We start from the raw sequence: 17,547 nt of genomic DNA on the forward strand, positions 1-17,547 counted from the left end.
TTACACACAGAAAGTATAAGGCAAATTAGTAGAGTAATATCAGCCGAACATTGCTTACTTTAAGATTCTAAAATGACAACACAACTCTGAAGCTACGATACAGAACGTTTATACGCCATTCCCGTGACGTATTTATCATCTTCTGAGGTCACATAAAAATAAAAGAGAAAAGTGCAATTCATATAAACGACAGGCCGAAGATATTAATGTTACTGGAAGGGAGGTAACTGCTGTGGTAGGCCAAACAGTTCTACGTTGGACATAGAGGCGTGCAATAAATCATTTGTAAACTGCCTACCTGGGTAATAAACTTCAATGAGACAAACAATGAAGTATCAATTACTGACAGGCCGTGTTCTGCGCCTCATTGTGAGCCGCGTCAGGTACCCAGTCGCGCGTGACAGTTCCACAAACAAACCACGACATGAAAGAAGGCCGCAGTCACCTTCTCTTTCATAATTCTAAAGGGTTTGATATAGATCAACTTCCAGCAAAGCTCCCTGACAGCACTATACGGCTCTGACATCAGTCGACCAATATCTATCAACTTCAAATACACACACGTCCACATTTGCAATCTGATAACTAAGATAAATTAGACGGACTTGTGAATATCACATTAGATTCCAACGTCCCGAGGTCTTCAACAATTCCTGGTATATTTCATCGAGGATATCTGATGTGGGGCGTTATAAATGTGGAAGAGAATATGTTTTGCTGAGTGAGATGATCATAATGGGTATTAATAATGTACTGTCATCCTGACTTGTCAGACACATCAGTAGAAACGCGCATTAATTAAACCGTTACACGTCCTACCTCTCAAATGATGATTGGGACCTTCAACCTTCATCCTATCAATCTTCCGGAAATACAATATAATCACCATATACCACGCATAACGCCTCATTCCATCTGTCTGGAGATACAGGTGTTGGCCGTCGGCGTCTGTGTACAACATGGCAATAGGTACAGATAGGTATTGGTGTTGCGTACCGTCTGAACCCGCCGAGTAACCCGAAATCGAAAACCGTTCAATCAAAATTTACCGTTTTCACTAGGTGTAAAAAAGTCGATGGTAAATAGATGTTGATATATGTTACATTTGTGTGTTCGTTATCAACGTTAGATTATCATGGAAGACGTTTCCGTTAAGGTAATTTGAGTGGTGTGCCTTCTATAGGCTGACTTCCAGGAACTATGGAAGGGAGATAACCACGGTTGCCAATTCCTGGATCAATACAGGGTGTGTGTATGTAACATCATCAATGGGCAGTGGGCGAGATAAGCATGGAAGGAAAGACTGGGGGAGGTTTGAGAAGGGGTGAAGAAGGGGAGATGGTGAATAAAAATAAGAGGGGATAAGACACGTTTGTTAATTGCCTACCACTCCGCTGAACTCTGACAAGTTAGGAAAGAACCCGTATGTACGCAATATGACACATGATATATTGTGTCAGTCTTTACCCATGCACGTGTAGCAGTCATCTAGTAAAGTAAATTGCTGTTTGTTGCACATGCGTAGTATCTACAATAAAACCCATTTCATAAATGAAAATATCCCCCAATTCCTAAACAATGCCATATAACGCTACATAGACTAAGGCTTAGTCTCTGAATATATATAATTTAGATAGAAACAAACAAGCCCATTTATATTGAAAAGGAGCCCTAGGGAGACCAGAGATTCTGAACCTGAGGAAATCTAGACTTGCTTTATTTAGGGCTTTAGCACTGCAGAGAAGGCTTGGCAGTAGGGAAAATAATGTGGTTCAGGGACTGTGAGACAGACTAAACGCTACAGTGCAGGTAACGATCTGTCAATCATAGGGTTTTCCGTTGACAAAGGCGGATGTTTGTCTGTGTAAGACAACCCAACACAATAGTGCCAGTGAACACATGTTTCAGTGTGACAGAAAACAGATGTACACAACAGATCCACGATGAGCATTGCTAGAAATATATTCAGATTGGAAAATCTCACCCTTGCTATTGTACGCTTGTAAGTTCAGTGTTACCTAGAACACCAGCTGTTGCTGTTGATTTCTTGAAATTACCATGATCTGGTAGCGTCAAGGACGATCCAGTGCGAGGCATTTGCGCTTATTCTGCAGTCCTATACATTACATTAGAGGAAGGATACCTTAAACACTGCAACATGATTTGTCCACTGAGCCAAAAGGTTAGAGCTGGTCCTACAGTCTCAGCTCACCCATGCTAACATTAAAACGCTGTATATGTCAAATCAATATTCATAGTCAGAACAAGAAAGGTATTGATATGTCTGAACTGATGGCGGCTGACTCCCTTGTGATCTGTGGTCGGTACGAGATGCAAAGAAACGTGAATTCTGATCATAATTCCTACAGTCAGATTTTCAGGCTTACGAGCAAGCCAGACCGATCAGTTATTTCCATTGCATTTGCGCCAGTATTCAGCAGTAAAGGCTATTACCGATATAAACATCAATTCAGACAATCTTTCAGACTTTATATAAACGCATTTATATTGTATAAGGTTGTCTTGGTGTGTCCTGTTGCATGTAGAGTTGTAATCAGACGTGTCCTCAGCTCAACGTGCGCGTCTTGGGTGTCAAAAGGTTAGTCAGCACACAGGGAGGTTGTCCTTTAGCGGAGGATCTCCGTGATGTGTCCAATAACTTGTAGATAAATCACCGCGGGGATGTCTGCCTGGCACATGATATTAGATCAAAAGTCTTGAGCCATTCAATCAATCATTCCCCCTTGGCCTGAGTTGAAATCCTGTTCCTTCATCATCCAGTCCACACACGGCGTCGAGCACACACGATAGATCAAAAGTTTCTACTCATTCACGTGTGATTAACAAGTCCCTCGCTGCTTATCAGACGATCCAAACGTCCATGACAGTTGCCTGTGTTCGGAGTCACTGAAGCAGACGACAAACATGAACGACATTGTGTATCTTCGTCATCCAATCTGGGGGGCTGACATGGGATCTGACGGCTGTACCATAGGTTCTGATTGCCCTCAACAAGGTTCGCTTAACACATTGACAAGCCAAGAAACACTGTCCGTCATGGGTAGTTGCGCCAAATGCCTTGTGCGCACCCTGTGGTGGGTAGGGATTATCATATCCGGTTCCGTCGTAAAGTACCAGATACGATCTGCCAGAAAATCGCCGACAGATCGCAGGGCTACCGTTTTCCAGTTGCGTTACAACTTTTCTTCTTTTCTTTCAAGGGTCAGCTCACCGTTAACCTTCTACCATTTGAGCCAACAAACTTGCCTATCTGTGGGTATTGTGAAAAGGTAAAACGGCCCTCCTGTATGGAACAAAACAGAGATTGTCTGTGGTAGAGTGAGTGTGTCAACATGGCAGGTCAGGTGAGAGAGCAGACGACAGATATCCACCTCCAGCAAACATCAAAGACAGATATGTTTGGCCTTAATGGTGATCGTTGACATGATCCCCAACAGGGGAAGCGTCAGGTAGTCTATATGGGATTAGGGAGCCACTTGGTGATCTCTTTTACCAATTGGACGCCCGGGGCTTGTCGTCGCACGCTCCTCGCTGTAGCAGGAATGACCCATAACCCTAAACACATTGTGCTGAGCGCTCTACACGTTGAGGAATCAATCTACACCACGCAGACACATAGTCAATATATGCAGATTATGAAACCTTCTCAGACAAGGCCATTAACAAGGTTGTTTAGAAGGTGGTTGGCAGGCTCGTTGAGAGGGGTTGTTTAATGTTATTCATGATAATCAAGAGATGATGTGAACATATTGATGCGAAACTAGAATAAGTATCTTTCTTTTTAAAATAACAACAGTGGCCATTCACGACGCATCTCCATTCTACAAGATTAAACTCCGATTGTATAACAGGAGGTGTCATCACCAATACTGTCAAGCGGAACTACATGTATGCTAGTACATTGTGAGGTGGTGGGGTAGCGTAGTGGCTAAAGCGCTCGCTCGTCACGCGAAAAAACAGGGTTCAATTCCCCACATGGGTACAGTCTGTGAAGCCCATTTCTGGTGTCTCCCGCCGTGATATTGCTGGAATATTGCTAAATGCGGCGTAAAACTACCCTCACTCACTCACTCACTCACTCACATGTGAACATTGCCCAATAATAACACAGTGACTATATTTACTTTAGGTGGAGTCTGGAGTAGGCAAACCGGTTATTGAAAGTTAGTTTTCTGACACGTTAGTAACCTAGCCATCACAACCCCATCGTAAACGTCCACCTTCATGGGTAAAATATTACAAAAAGCTGCTTTAAAAATCATTCTAACTCGCATTTATGTGACAGTTAACTCATGTTTTGTGGCCTCGTTTTACATTTGCCGGGATGCTATAAACCAAGTGTGAACTGAGGGAGAGCATGTTGTGTGACAACGGTAGGCTATGAAACGTTTTGTTTGTACAATACGTTCCAAGTGTTACCTACTGTACGTCTGGGCGCCGAAAGTTTTATTTGATTGTGTCAAACTGCAGCAGAAGATCCCTGACTAGCCGCCATTACGCCTTGAAGTATTCGTGTTTCTCGGCAGTAAAGAAACAAGTTATAACACATTACGAGTAACCGTGAAATATACATTCCAAAGAAGTTTTTCAACAATTTCAAAATGCTGACAAGACTTAATGAAAAGTGAATCCCTTGACTCGGAGCTGAAGTATGCTAACTAATCTTGTTGAGCAAACTTCAGACATTTGGTCTCAGATGAAAACTGAAATAACGTGTGCTATATTCCAGTGGAAAATATAAGGGAATGTTTGTGGTGTGGTGGTGTGGTGGCGTGGTGGTGTGGTGGTGTGGTGGTGTGGTGGTGGTGGTGGGGTAGTGTGGTGGGGGTGGTGGTGGTGGTGTGGTGGCGTGGTGGTGGTGGTGGCGTGGTGGTAGTGGTGTGGTAGTGTGGTGGTGGTGGTACGGGGATGAGAAGAGGAAAGTGGGGAGGATGGGACTTTGGGGTGAATGGTTGGTATGAGGATGGAGGTAGGGCTGGGGTAGATACGGTGATGTTGGCGATGTATATGAATACACCATGCAAATCAGATAACTCGTTCATCCAGGAGAAAGAATTGTTGATTTGTTGTGTTTAGAGATTGAGTTTAGTTTCACGCCGCACTCAGCAATATTTCCATTTATATGGCGGCGTTCTGTAAATAATCTAGTCTGGACCAGTCAGTCCAGTGATCAACATCATGAGCATCGATCTACGCATTTGGGATACGATGACATGTGTCAACCCAGTCAGCGAGCCTGACCACCCGATCCCGTTAGTCACCTCTTACGACAAGCATGGGTTCCTGAGGATCAGTTCTAACCCGGATCTTCACTGGTCGATTTGTTGTGTTTATTAACCTGGCATAAACACGATACCATCATGTGTTCCTGTATATATTTCTTTCAGTATATGATCGGAACACAAAACCAGCTGAATTTGATGCCATCCATCTGAAAACATTTGAAATAGATCTCAACCTTAGTCTATAAAACGGACTTAGTAACCACTCCATGTACATCAGTAGACGATGAAGGACTTGTTCGTGTTGTAGTAGGTTGACTGTCTGGGTGCAGCTGTTGCTTGAACGTCCGCGGACGTTGCTGTGACGGCATGTGGCGATGCCGCTACCTCGGGTTGAGCTGTGGGTTTCACAGAGGTTAATATGTATGTATGAGCACAAGATCAATTATCATCGCCGACACTGGTTTGGCAGATGAATCAGCTTCAGATATCCACTCCTGACTTTTAAGTCAAAGATGAATCTTGATTGAACGACTTTAGTGGCGTCATGTCAAAATGATCATCCATTCTTGAAAGCCAGAAACCTGATAAAAAAGCCATTAATGCCCATCTCCTGTCTCGGAGAAATCCTACAATCCCCCGACACATCTTTGATCCATTACGGCAGTTTGTCAGAATTATCCGTGATATTGACATATGTATATACGTCAGGCTGCATCGACTCATCGCTCTGCTTCATCCCGCCGACAGTCTGCCAGACTGCCTGCTGCAGCGCCAGTGATAGCCAGCTCTACCCGACTTGAGAGGAGTACGCTGTCAGAGGCTGTACGTGTTTTCATCGATCTCATTAACCGTTACCTGGTAATTGTCGTGTGGCAGTTGTTGGTGATGGACTGCGACGTCTCATCAATCGTTGCTTCATGCTGTCTATACTTGTCTGCCACCGCAGTCAACGTTACTGCAACGCCGACATCAACGGTGACGAATTACACACCTTACAGCAATTAACGCACTTCTTCTGTTACACCTGCAGTGTCTTTAATGTCATTAGGTAGTTAGGTAATGGATCATCCATCATAGTTCTGGCTGGGACTTCGTGTTTTCGGATAGCGTCAAGTATTTCCACTCGACGTTGCATCGTGTAACTTGTTACCTGTGGAAAAAACGACACACTAATCTGATCAAGCTGTTTACCTCAACGAGGGTCATTTCTACTAAATCGCATTACATTGGTTTTTTGTACTAGAGATTACGACCAAATACATCCAATAAAAAGCATTACTTTTTTAGGTGCTAAGCTGGATAAATCAAGCCCACTGGTTCTACAGCAAGGGTTTCTCGTGTATAATAATCCGATAATGACTGCAGCGTCTGTGTTGGAGAGTTGTAGTGTGCCTCAATCATTCCCCCTACAATGTGGAAATAACAGCATCAAAATCTAGATCCTTTTTGTGTTGTGGAAAAGCGGTAAGGCCAACAAATAGCATTTCCCTCTCAGACCACTTCGTCAAGCTCATCCGGGCTTCAGACGTTGAGGGCAGACGATGAGGGAACTCGGAGGCCGCCATGATGAATCTGACTAGACTGAGGGTCGCGCCTACAACTGTACATCTGTCCCATGCTCAATGTGTTTCAGTCAAAGATGTACCCAAAGTCATTTCTTTAGTCGAGTATTGAGTAGATCATGGATAACACTAATGCGTCTGACGTGAAAACTGGCTGCGGTTTATTATACTACTCCATACGACCTTCAAAAAGAATGGTTTTGCAATCTTATCGTGCGGAGAAAAATTGCACGAAAAGGACATTTTGTCACGCTTAAAGTAGATAGGTGTCAGATATCAATCTGTTTGGTCAATGAACCAGCCGCTTTATCATTCAACGGGGGTTACAGTCCCTTTGTTTCCGTTATCAATGTCACTTTGGCCATAATTTGGACGCAAACCATTCTTCTAGAATCTGCCAAATTTGTACTTCTATGGAGTATATTCAGCGTTATATTTCGAGGTAACGATGTCAATTAAACGCCTGTCTATCAGTGAGCTGGGAGCATTACTACACTACTCACTCACTCCCATGGGATGACAATACCGTCAATAGGCACTACTTCCAGACTCCCATGGGATGACGATACCAGTCAGTAGGCACTACTTCCAGACTCCCATGGGATGACGATACCGTCAATAGGCACTACTTTCAGACTCCCATGGGATGACGATACCAGTCAATATTAACTACTTTCAGAATCCCATGGGATGACAATACCAGTCAATATTAACTACTTTCAGACTCCCGTGTGATGACAATACCAGTCAATACAAACTACTTTCAGACTCCCATGAGATGACGATACCAGTCAATACAAACTAATTTCAGACTCCCATGAGATGACGATACCAGTCAATATTCACAACTTCCAGAATCCCATGAGATGACGATACCAATCAATATTCACTACTTCCAGAATCCCATGGAATGACAATACTAGTCAATAGGCACTACTTCAAGAATCCCATGGGATGACAATACTAGTCAATAGGCACTACTTCCAGAATCCCATGGGAGGACAATACCAGTCAAAAGGCCCTACTTCAAGAATCCCATGGGATGACAATAGCAGTCAATATAGGCACTACTTCCAGAATCCCATGGGATGACAATACCAGTCAATATAGGCACTACTTCCAGAATCCCATGGGATGACAATACCAGTCAATATAGGCACTACTTCCAGAATCCCATGGGATGACAATACCAATCAATAGGCCCTACTTCCAGAATCCCATGGGATGACAATACCAGTCAATATAGGCACTACTTCCAGACTTCCAGAATCCCATGGGATGACAATACCAGTCAATATAGGCACTACTTCCAGAATCCCATGGGATGACAATACCAATCAATAGGCACTACTTCCAGAATCCCATGGGATGACAATACCAGTCAATATAGGCACTACTTCCAGAATCCCATGGAGGACAATACCAGAATCCCATGGGATAACAATACCAGTCAATATAGGCACTACTTCCAGAATCCCATGGGATGACAATACCAGTCAATAGGCACTACTTCAAGAATCCCATGGGATGACAATACCAGTCAATAGGCACTACTTCCAGAATCCCATGGGATGACAATACCAGTCAATATAGGCACTACTTCCAGAATCCCATGGGATGACAATACCAGTCAATAGGCACTACTTCCAGAATCCCATGGGATGACAATACCAGTCAATAAAGGCACTACTTCCAGAATCCCATGGGATGACAATACCAGTCAATAGGCACTACTTCCAGAATCCCATGGGATGACAATACCAGTCAATATAGGCACTACTTCCAGAATCCCATGGGATGACAATACCAGTCAATAGGCACTACTTCCAGAATCCCATGGGATGACAATACCAGTCAATATAGGCACTACTTCCAGAATCCCATGGGATGACAATACCAGTCAATAGGCACTACTTCCAGAATCCCATGGGATGACAATACCAGTCAATCAATATAGGCACTACTTCCAGAATCCCATGGGATGACAATACCAGTCAATAATACAGGCAGTAGGCACTTCTTCCAGAATCCCATGGGATGACAATACCAGTCAATATAGGCACTACTTCCAGAATCCCATGGGATGACAATACCAGTCAATATAGGCACTACTTCCAGAATCCCATGGGATGACAATACCAGTCAATATGCACTACTTCCAGAATCCCATGGGATGACAATACCAGTCAATATAGGCACTACTTCAATAGAAGAATCCCATGGGATGACAATACCAGTCAATATGGGATGACAATACCAATCAATAGGCACTACTTCAGAATCCCATGGGATGACAATACCAGTCAATAAAGGCACTACTTCCAGAATCCCATGGGATGACAATACCAGTCAATAGGCACTACTTCCAGAATCCCATGGGATGACAATACCAGTCAATATAGGCACTACTTCAGAATCCCATGGGATGACAATGCCAGTCAATAGGCACTACTTCCAGAATCCCATGGGATGACAATACCAGTCAATAGGCACTACTTCCAGAATCCCATGGGATGACAATACCAGTCAATAGGCACTACTTCCAGAATCCCATGGGATGACAATACCAGTCAATAGGCACTACTTCCAGAATCCCATGGGATGACAATACCAGTCAATAGGCACTACTTCCAGAATCCCATGGATGATGACAATACCAGTCAATATAGGCACTACTTCCAGAATCCCATGGGATGACAATACCAGTCAATAGGCACTACTTCCAGAATCCCATGGGATGACAATACCAGTCAATATAGGCATGACAATTCCTAGAATCCCATGGGATGACAATACCAGTCAATAGGCACTACTTCCAGAATCCCATGGGATGACAATACCAGTCAATAGGCACTACTTCCAGAATCCCATGGGATGACAATACCAGTCAATAGGCACTACTTCCAGAATCCCATGGGATGACAATACCAGTCAATAGGCCCTATAGAATCCCATGGCACTACTTCCAGAATCCCATGGGATGACAATACCAGTCAATAGGAACTATTTCCAGGATCCCATGGGATGACAATACCAGTCAATATAGGAACTATTTCCAGGATCCCATGGGAGGACAATACCAGTCAATATAGGCACTACTTCCAGAATCCCATGGGAGGACAATACCAGTCAATAGGAACTATTTCCAGGATCCCATGGGATGACAATACCAGTCAATATAGGCACTATTTCCAGGATCCCATGGGATGACAATACCAGTCAATATAGGCACTACTTCCAGAATCCCATGGGATGACAATACCAGTCAATATAGGCACTACTTCCAGAATCCCATGGGATGACAATACCAGTAAATATGGGCCCTTCTTCCAGAATCCCATGGGATGACAATACCAGTCAATATCCAGTACTTCCAGAATCCCATGGGATGACAATACCAGTCAATATCCACTACTTTCAGAATCCCATGGGATGACAATACCAATCAATAGGAACTGCTTCCAGAATCCCATGACAATACCAATCAATAGGAACTGCTTCCAGAATCCCATGACAATACCAATCAATAGGCACTACTTCCAGAATCCCATGGGAAGACAAAACCAGTCAATAGGCACTACTTGGAGACTCCATGGGATGACAGTACCATTCAGTAGGCACTAACACTGGACCATAGGATGAAAAATTACATGAACGCCCCTAGACTCAGGGATCACAATGCCATTTTGTAGGCATGGACTTCCTATGGAATGACAAACAGGATCCACAATAACTGCAAACAAGTAGATAATATACAGAGATAACCTGTGCCACTGGTCACATGGACATGGTCTCACACGTTGTTGTCCGAAATAACATTCTCCTACCACTTTTGATGAATACCTTTCATTATGTTTTTCGCCGGGTATGACATTTCGATGTAGCCAGTGGTGTTGGATCGGATCCCATAGCGACTTGTATCAAACGTGATGTCACAGCACATGTTGAGGAGGAACACACAAGCCTTCCCACCTCTTCGTGAGCAACGGGGGTGGTGGGGTACCCTAATGGTTAAAGCGTTGGCTCGTCACGCTGAAGACCCGGGTTCGAATCCCAACATGGGCACAATGCGTGAAGCGCATTTCTGGTGTCCCCCGCCGTGATGTTGCTGGAATATTGCTAAAAGCGGCGTAAAACCAAACTCAGTCAGTCAGTCAGTCGTGAGCAACACTATCATTTGACCAGCACAGCATGACAGTATGACCCAAAATCCCTCGGCAACGTGAATGTGCTTTGGTGGGGTTTAGCGTCAGGTATGTAAGGTATGCTATCTTTGTAAAAGACATCACTCATCATAGCCTTTCTGACTCCGAGATTTCAATAACTGAATCCAGTTTAGGATCTGTTGTAGCAAATTGTAAACCGGAGACAGATATGATTGAACTGTCGAGACTAAACCCGGAAAGAGGCCACACATGCATATAGGCAAATAAAATAATAGGAACAAAACTGCTCAAATTCCGACTGTATGACTGTATGATTGTTTTTAGTTATCAGATAGTGATGATCTCATGTCATCGCCAGTATGTCAGCGTGTCTTAACCGAGCGGTGTCAAAAGTAAAACACACAGGGAAAGGTAACTGTTATTAGCAAATGCACACAACCACACGGTAAAACGACGCCAAGATGCTCCAAATCAATTGTAACAGTAGGCAAACACGAAGTATTGTATTTGCGACACTCAGAATGGTTCCTCTTCATGGTGTAAAGTGAACGAAAGGAGAGACACGATATGTAACGTATGTGATATCTGACAGCATGACAGGAACAATGGGGTAGCCTAGTGGTTAAAGCGTTCGGTCGCCAAGCCGAAGACCCAGGTTTAAATCACCTAAACGGTAAAATTGTGCGACCCATTTATGGCATCCCCCGCCAATGTTGCTACATATTGCTAAAAGCGGCGTAAAACATTACTCACTCACTCTTATACCATGAGTTGACAACCGTTTGTTACACAGAAGAACAAGGTTCGATTCCCCATACAGAGACCATGTGTGAAGTCCGATGTGATACACACGTCAGGATGCCAGGTCATAAGAGACAAACACAACACACACACACACACACACACACACACACTCACGCACGCACGCACGCACGCACACACACACACACACACACACACACACACACACCACCACAACAACCTGTGGTGGTCATCAGAGGAGGCCACAGACTTGGCCTTTAATGAGTTATCATAAATGTTGTTATACTGAAGGTATGTACTGGTGCTGCGTCGTCATATAGCTGATATGCTGCTGTGTATTGAGTTAAACAACACGCAAATAAAGACACAAACAGGCAAACCTGATGTGATATTGCTGGAATAGAAGAAATCCTTTGGGATTTGCTATGTCTTGGGCTACTGCGTCTTTCTTGCTGATAGAACTAAAACTTGACCCCCCTCCGAGGGTCAGGTCAGTGTACATGTTGACCGGCATTGAGAAAGTTGTTACTTTGTGAATCACGATATCGACCTGTTATTGATTGTCCGTAGTTACAAACGTATGCGATCAACATCAAAGTCTTGAACCCGTTGTTAACACAGAATTACAAAGTCAGTCAGGCGAACAAATTATTTAATGAGCGCTGTCTTGTTCAATTATGCTTCCATCAAGATGCTACAAAGTTTATATACATGTTTGCGGAAGCCCTTGCTCTGAGAACACGCCTACAAATACGGCTCCCAGGCTCTGCAGAAAATCAATGCCACCAGATTCTCTAGCAATTTGCTTCTAATCATCAGAAAACAAGATAGTTCCCACTGCCAGTTCCTGTCGCCTGGCCGAGAAGGCTCAAGTACACGGTTCCTCAATTTGGACAGTTTGTCACGCTCATCCCGGAGCCAACAAACCGGCAGACGACCGCCAGATATCGTGTTTCTAAACATGGCTGAACAAATTGACGAATAGCAGAAGAGAAAACAATTTGTCTCAATCAGCAGTTAATTTGAAAAGAGAATTACCCCACATGTCTATAAGATCCCGTGTCCTAGCGATTACTGGAAGAGTGATGGCGGCGAAGACCTCCCTAGACGAGCCTGGTGATTCGCTCGCCACCAGATGATAACCCTCAAACTACATTAAGTCCATTATACAACGGAAAGACAGACAAACATTAAGACAATAGGCAATAAATTTATGCGATAAACAGCTTGTAGATGTGACAATCCGACGCATAAACAAGCCGGAAGTTGACATCTGATCCATACGAGCGTTGGTCATTCTGATGTTTCTGGTCGTGTCGTCTGCTTGGAGACTCCCGCCTCATAAATACTGGCGAGAGATGAAGTCCAGCCTCAGACTGGCGTGGACCTCCCTTGACAAGGACCAGGTGGTTGTCAGCTCCCACTCAACGCTAATGCCCAATCTGAAAGTAAAATCGTGTTCCTTGCTCTCCTTATCTGCTCCACGAACGTTACATGGCGAATGGATGTGTAGGGCAGTGTTCGACATGGGAGAGGAATAGATTCTAGGGGATCTATCATATTTGTCCACACTAGTCCAGTCGTGTTTCACCGACACGTGCCACTCTTCCAAATGCGGCCTAACGAGTCCCGTCTTCCGACAACGTCAGCTGATATATAGGGATTTTCCTGGGTCAGATCACTTTCCCTCAATCGCGAGTCCCTCCTATGTTTCTATATCCCTCAGCATACTTATCGAAAGAGGCATGTGGTGACTGAGTAAGATGTCCTGTTAGAAGGAGGTCCTGTGCACGAGGTCAGGTTAGGAGGAGGTCCTGTGCACGTGGTCAGGTTAGAAGGAGGTCCTGTGCACGAGGTCAGGTTAGGAGGAGGTCCTGTGCACGAGGTTCTGTGTTCAAAGTAATTTAAGACACCTCGGTGACAGAGATGTTGATCCTGAGTTTTTGAGGCATCTAAGGTCCTGTCCAGCGCTGAAACACGTGTAATACATGTGGTTACGTGTTAGGCAAGTGACATTGAGCTATAAGAAAGTGGGTAACCAGTAGGAGATGACTGTTTAGCCTGCAAGCTGCTGTGGTTGTATACTATAGGGAGCTGAGAATGAGTCCACATCCGGTGACCGCAGTACAAATAAGATCTATCAGGTTCTATGCAAGATTTTGAACAGATAGTAATGTATATAAATTTATATAATATAATATTATATAATATCTAAATCAGGTAAATGGGATCTCGTTGGGCGTAAAAAAATTATCCACCACTGGTGTCCGGGTCGAGTTCCGCACTACAAACGTCTGCACTATAGCTTGAATATTGCTGGCAATGACGTAAAATTACAAATAAACACAGTGTACCTAAACCAAGTGCATCAGGATGATGACTCGACAGCATGTCTGAACTTGTGACTTTCAACGCGCAACATTTATTTGTATTACAGGTACATCAAAAAGAGGTTTTCCACTCTCAGTTGACCTTTACCATTTCTGTCGTATCTTCCTTTTAACAACGTTAAAAGGTGACACCATGCCTTTTGGAAATGTCATTGAATGACAAATTGTCAAATTGAATGATTAACACGCTATGACATATTTATGAGACACCAGGTTGAACGTAATATATCATGGTTGACATTAAAGGCATGATGTATACTCAAGCTTAGACCTGGAGAAGACTCAAGTCTAATCTTTGTAAGTGACATAAACTGACACCGCAGTCAGACATTCAATCTTTTATTGTCATTAATCACAAGGAAGGTTTATCAAGGAAACAGTTTAAAGATATAAAATATTTCATCCTGTCAGTTTTAAATATTATCACTGTTTAAAATCAATATGCTGCATGTCGACATGTATACGGTGTAAAGGGTACGGCGAAGGGCACCAATAGTCACAGTCACCAGCAGTTGGTCCACTATACTGATACACCAGTAGTCACAGTCACCAGCAGTTGGTCCACTATACTGATACACCAATAGTCACAGTCACCAGCAGTTGGTCCACTATACTGATACACCAGTAGTCACAGTCACCAGCAGTTGGTCCACTATACTGATACACCAATAGTCACAGTCACCAGCAGTTGGTCCACTATGCTGATACACTGATACACCAGCAGTAGTCATGGTCACCAGCAGTTGGTCCACTATACTGATACACCAGTAGTAACAGTCACCAGCAGTTGGTCCACTAAACTGATACACCAATAGTCACAGTCACCAGCAGTTGGTCCACTATACTGATACACCAGTAGTAACAGTCACCAGCAGCTGGTCCACTAAACTGATACACCAATAGTCACAGTCACCAGCAGTTGGTCCACTAAACTGATACACCAATAGTCACAGTCACCAGCAGTTGGTCCACTATACTGATACACCAGTAGTCACAGTCACCAGCTGTTGGTCCACTATACTGATACACCAATAGTCACAGTCACCAGCAGTTGGTCCACTATACTGATACACCAGTAGTAACAGTCACCAGCAGTTGGTCCACTATACTGATACACCAGTAGTAACAGTCACCAGCAGTTGGTCCACTATACTGATACACCAATAGTCACAGTCACCAGCAGCTGGTCCACTAAACTGATACACCAGTAGTAACAGTCACCAGCAGTTGGTCCACTATACTGATACACCGTGAGTCGTGATCTGTATGATGTGAACGTTGGTCATGGTGTAAGCTGTATACTGTACACTCCCTCCCCTCACCCTCTCTCTCTCTCTCTCTCTCTCTCTCTCTCTCTCTCTCTCTCTCTCTCTCTCTCTCTCTCTCTCTCTCTCTCTCTCTCTCTCTCTCTCTCTCTGTATATATAGATATATAGGTATATAGATATTATATATGTATACAGTTTATACACAATCATATTTATGTACAAAACTCTAAGTATCATTTGGTTTAATGAAATGATATCACCTGTATATATCAATGTTTTAATGTCCTTAACTTCATATATATTTCAGCCAACGTATTGATAAGACATTTGAAATAAAAAATGCAACATTATTCCAGCCATCGTTATTTCTATCCATACAGATTAGCACCGTCGGCTTGTGGCCTTTCTGCAATATAAACGTTGACATATACAGTTACATGTACAGGTATAGAGATCTGAGAAAACATAGACTGCCTCCGGGTGAATTATAACCTGAGATCAAAGAATGGTCTGTTATCTGATCGGTGACACAAAAAAAACAAATACAGCCGGGTTGTCACTTTGTAGTGGGCACGTCACGTTTGGTGTGTTGTGTTGAACAAGATGGTATGTGGGGGTGTCTGGTGGGTCATGCTGTGCTGGGGTGATGTTACTGCTGGGGGGTAACCATTGGGAACTTCACTGAAGCCTTATTCGGTGATGCTTACTTAAGTTAGTCAGGTAGGGTGTGTGTGTGTGTGTGTGCGCGCGCGTGCGTGCGTGCGTGCGTGCGTGCGTGCGTGCGTGCGTACGTGCGTGCGCGCGTGTGTCCTTAACTATGTGCAATGGTTAGATTCAGTGAAAATATAAAACAACTACCCTGTCTACATTCGCCGTAATCAACGTCCACTTTTAATATGTTCTTGACGGTTTAACCAGAGTGTTTTGTTTAAAATTTGAAACCTCCCAGGTTAATTAGAAAAATTGAAAAGATTATTTCAGAGACTAAAAAAACGAAAACCTTAATTTCCAGACTGAACTGATTTAAGGATTCAGAGGTTGTGTTTTAACGGGTAAATCCAACCTTGATACCCTTTTAACAGACACTTGTCTCTTGTGGATGTTGATATACTTCCGTTAGGGTTAAAAGATAAAAGTTTCCGTATTTACAAATTGTGCTTGATATTTTACAAATTTAATGCATACACCATTTTCTCCATGTTTTTAATCGAGAAACAATTTTGAGATCTGCGCTGAATGTTCTTCTCTCACGATGTAATTCACGCCCATGTGTTTCTGACTCCCCGCGTGACCTTTTACCTTAGGTATTAAATTACCTTGATGTTACCTGTCTACTGTGGTGTGTTGCTTGTTAACTCTGTGATAATTTATATCCAGGTATGCTATGTACCTGTCGGCGTTATCTGCTCCTGGGTGATCAGAGATCAGACAACAAGGTGGGAGATTTGTCCACGACTTTGAAGTACAGCCGGGCGCTGTTTTTGTGACACAGTGTTGTTTCCACCCTGACCCCTAGCGCTGATAAATGAGGTTTGTATGGGCAAACTTTGACAAATGACAATAATAAAAACCTCAAATTAAAACCTAGTGGTTTTTAATGATATGGAAACCCGCAATTTATCAGCCTGTATGAGTTTTATGGGTTTTATTGGCAATCTACCCGTACTTGTGACAACTGGGGAGATGACTGTATGTCGTCCATATCTCGCTGTGATGCATTTACTGCCGAGCTGTCATTATAAGAGGCCTTATGAAGTTGAAATAAATTTGTAAGGGCTCTTTGGTCAAGTCGGAAATGCCTCTTTCATATCCAATTTAATCTTTATCAATTACGGTGATATATTTTACTGTAAATTTATCTCGATAGAGTACAAGCAGCTTGGTGACTGGATGAGAACAGGATTTACGACTCCTGTGATTAATGATACTCGCGGCTCCTGTACAAACCTCGGGGACTTATTTGGCTTTGGGCTGTAAATTACAGATACTTCGTTCCCGTTAGGTCAACAGCGAGTTGAGCACAGCTCAGAACACAATATGGCCCCTACACCATGCTGTTAGCAAAGTCCATAGCTCATTAAACGAGCAATTATCATATCGATTTGAAATACAATACACAGAGTAACAGATTACCCATGCCACGTTGTGAATCAC

At 43.4% G+C, this 17,547-nt stretch overlaps 1 long non-coding RNA gene across 1 annotated transcript; it reads left to right on the plus strand.

Moving 5' to 3' along the window:
* Positions 1-1,861: 1,861 nt before the first annotated feature.
* LOC124282843 lies at positions 1,862-16,954 on the plus strand. The gene is made up of 3 exons (XR_006900265.1): positions 1,862-3,290; positions 4,151-4,200; positions 16,771-16,954. It is a non-coding gene; the product is annotated as an uncharacterized LOC124282843 (long non-coding RNA).
* Positions 16,955-17,547: the final 593 nt, after the last annotated feature.

This window comes from Haliotis rubra, unplaced genomic scaffold (genome assembly GCF_003918875.1).
Source record: "Haliotis rubra isolate DU_JTF1 unplaced genomic scaffold, ASM391887v1 Scf304, whole genome shotgun sequence".
Classification (NCBI taxonomy): domain Eukaryota; kingdom Metazoa; phylum Mollusca; class Gastropoda; order Lepetellida; family Haliotidae; genus Haliotis; species Haliotis rubra.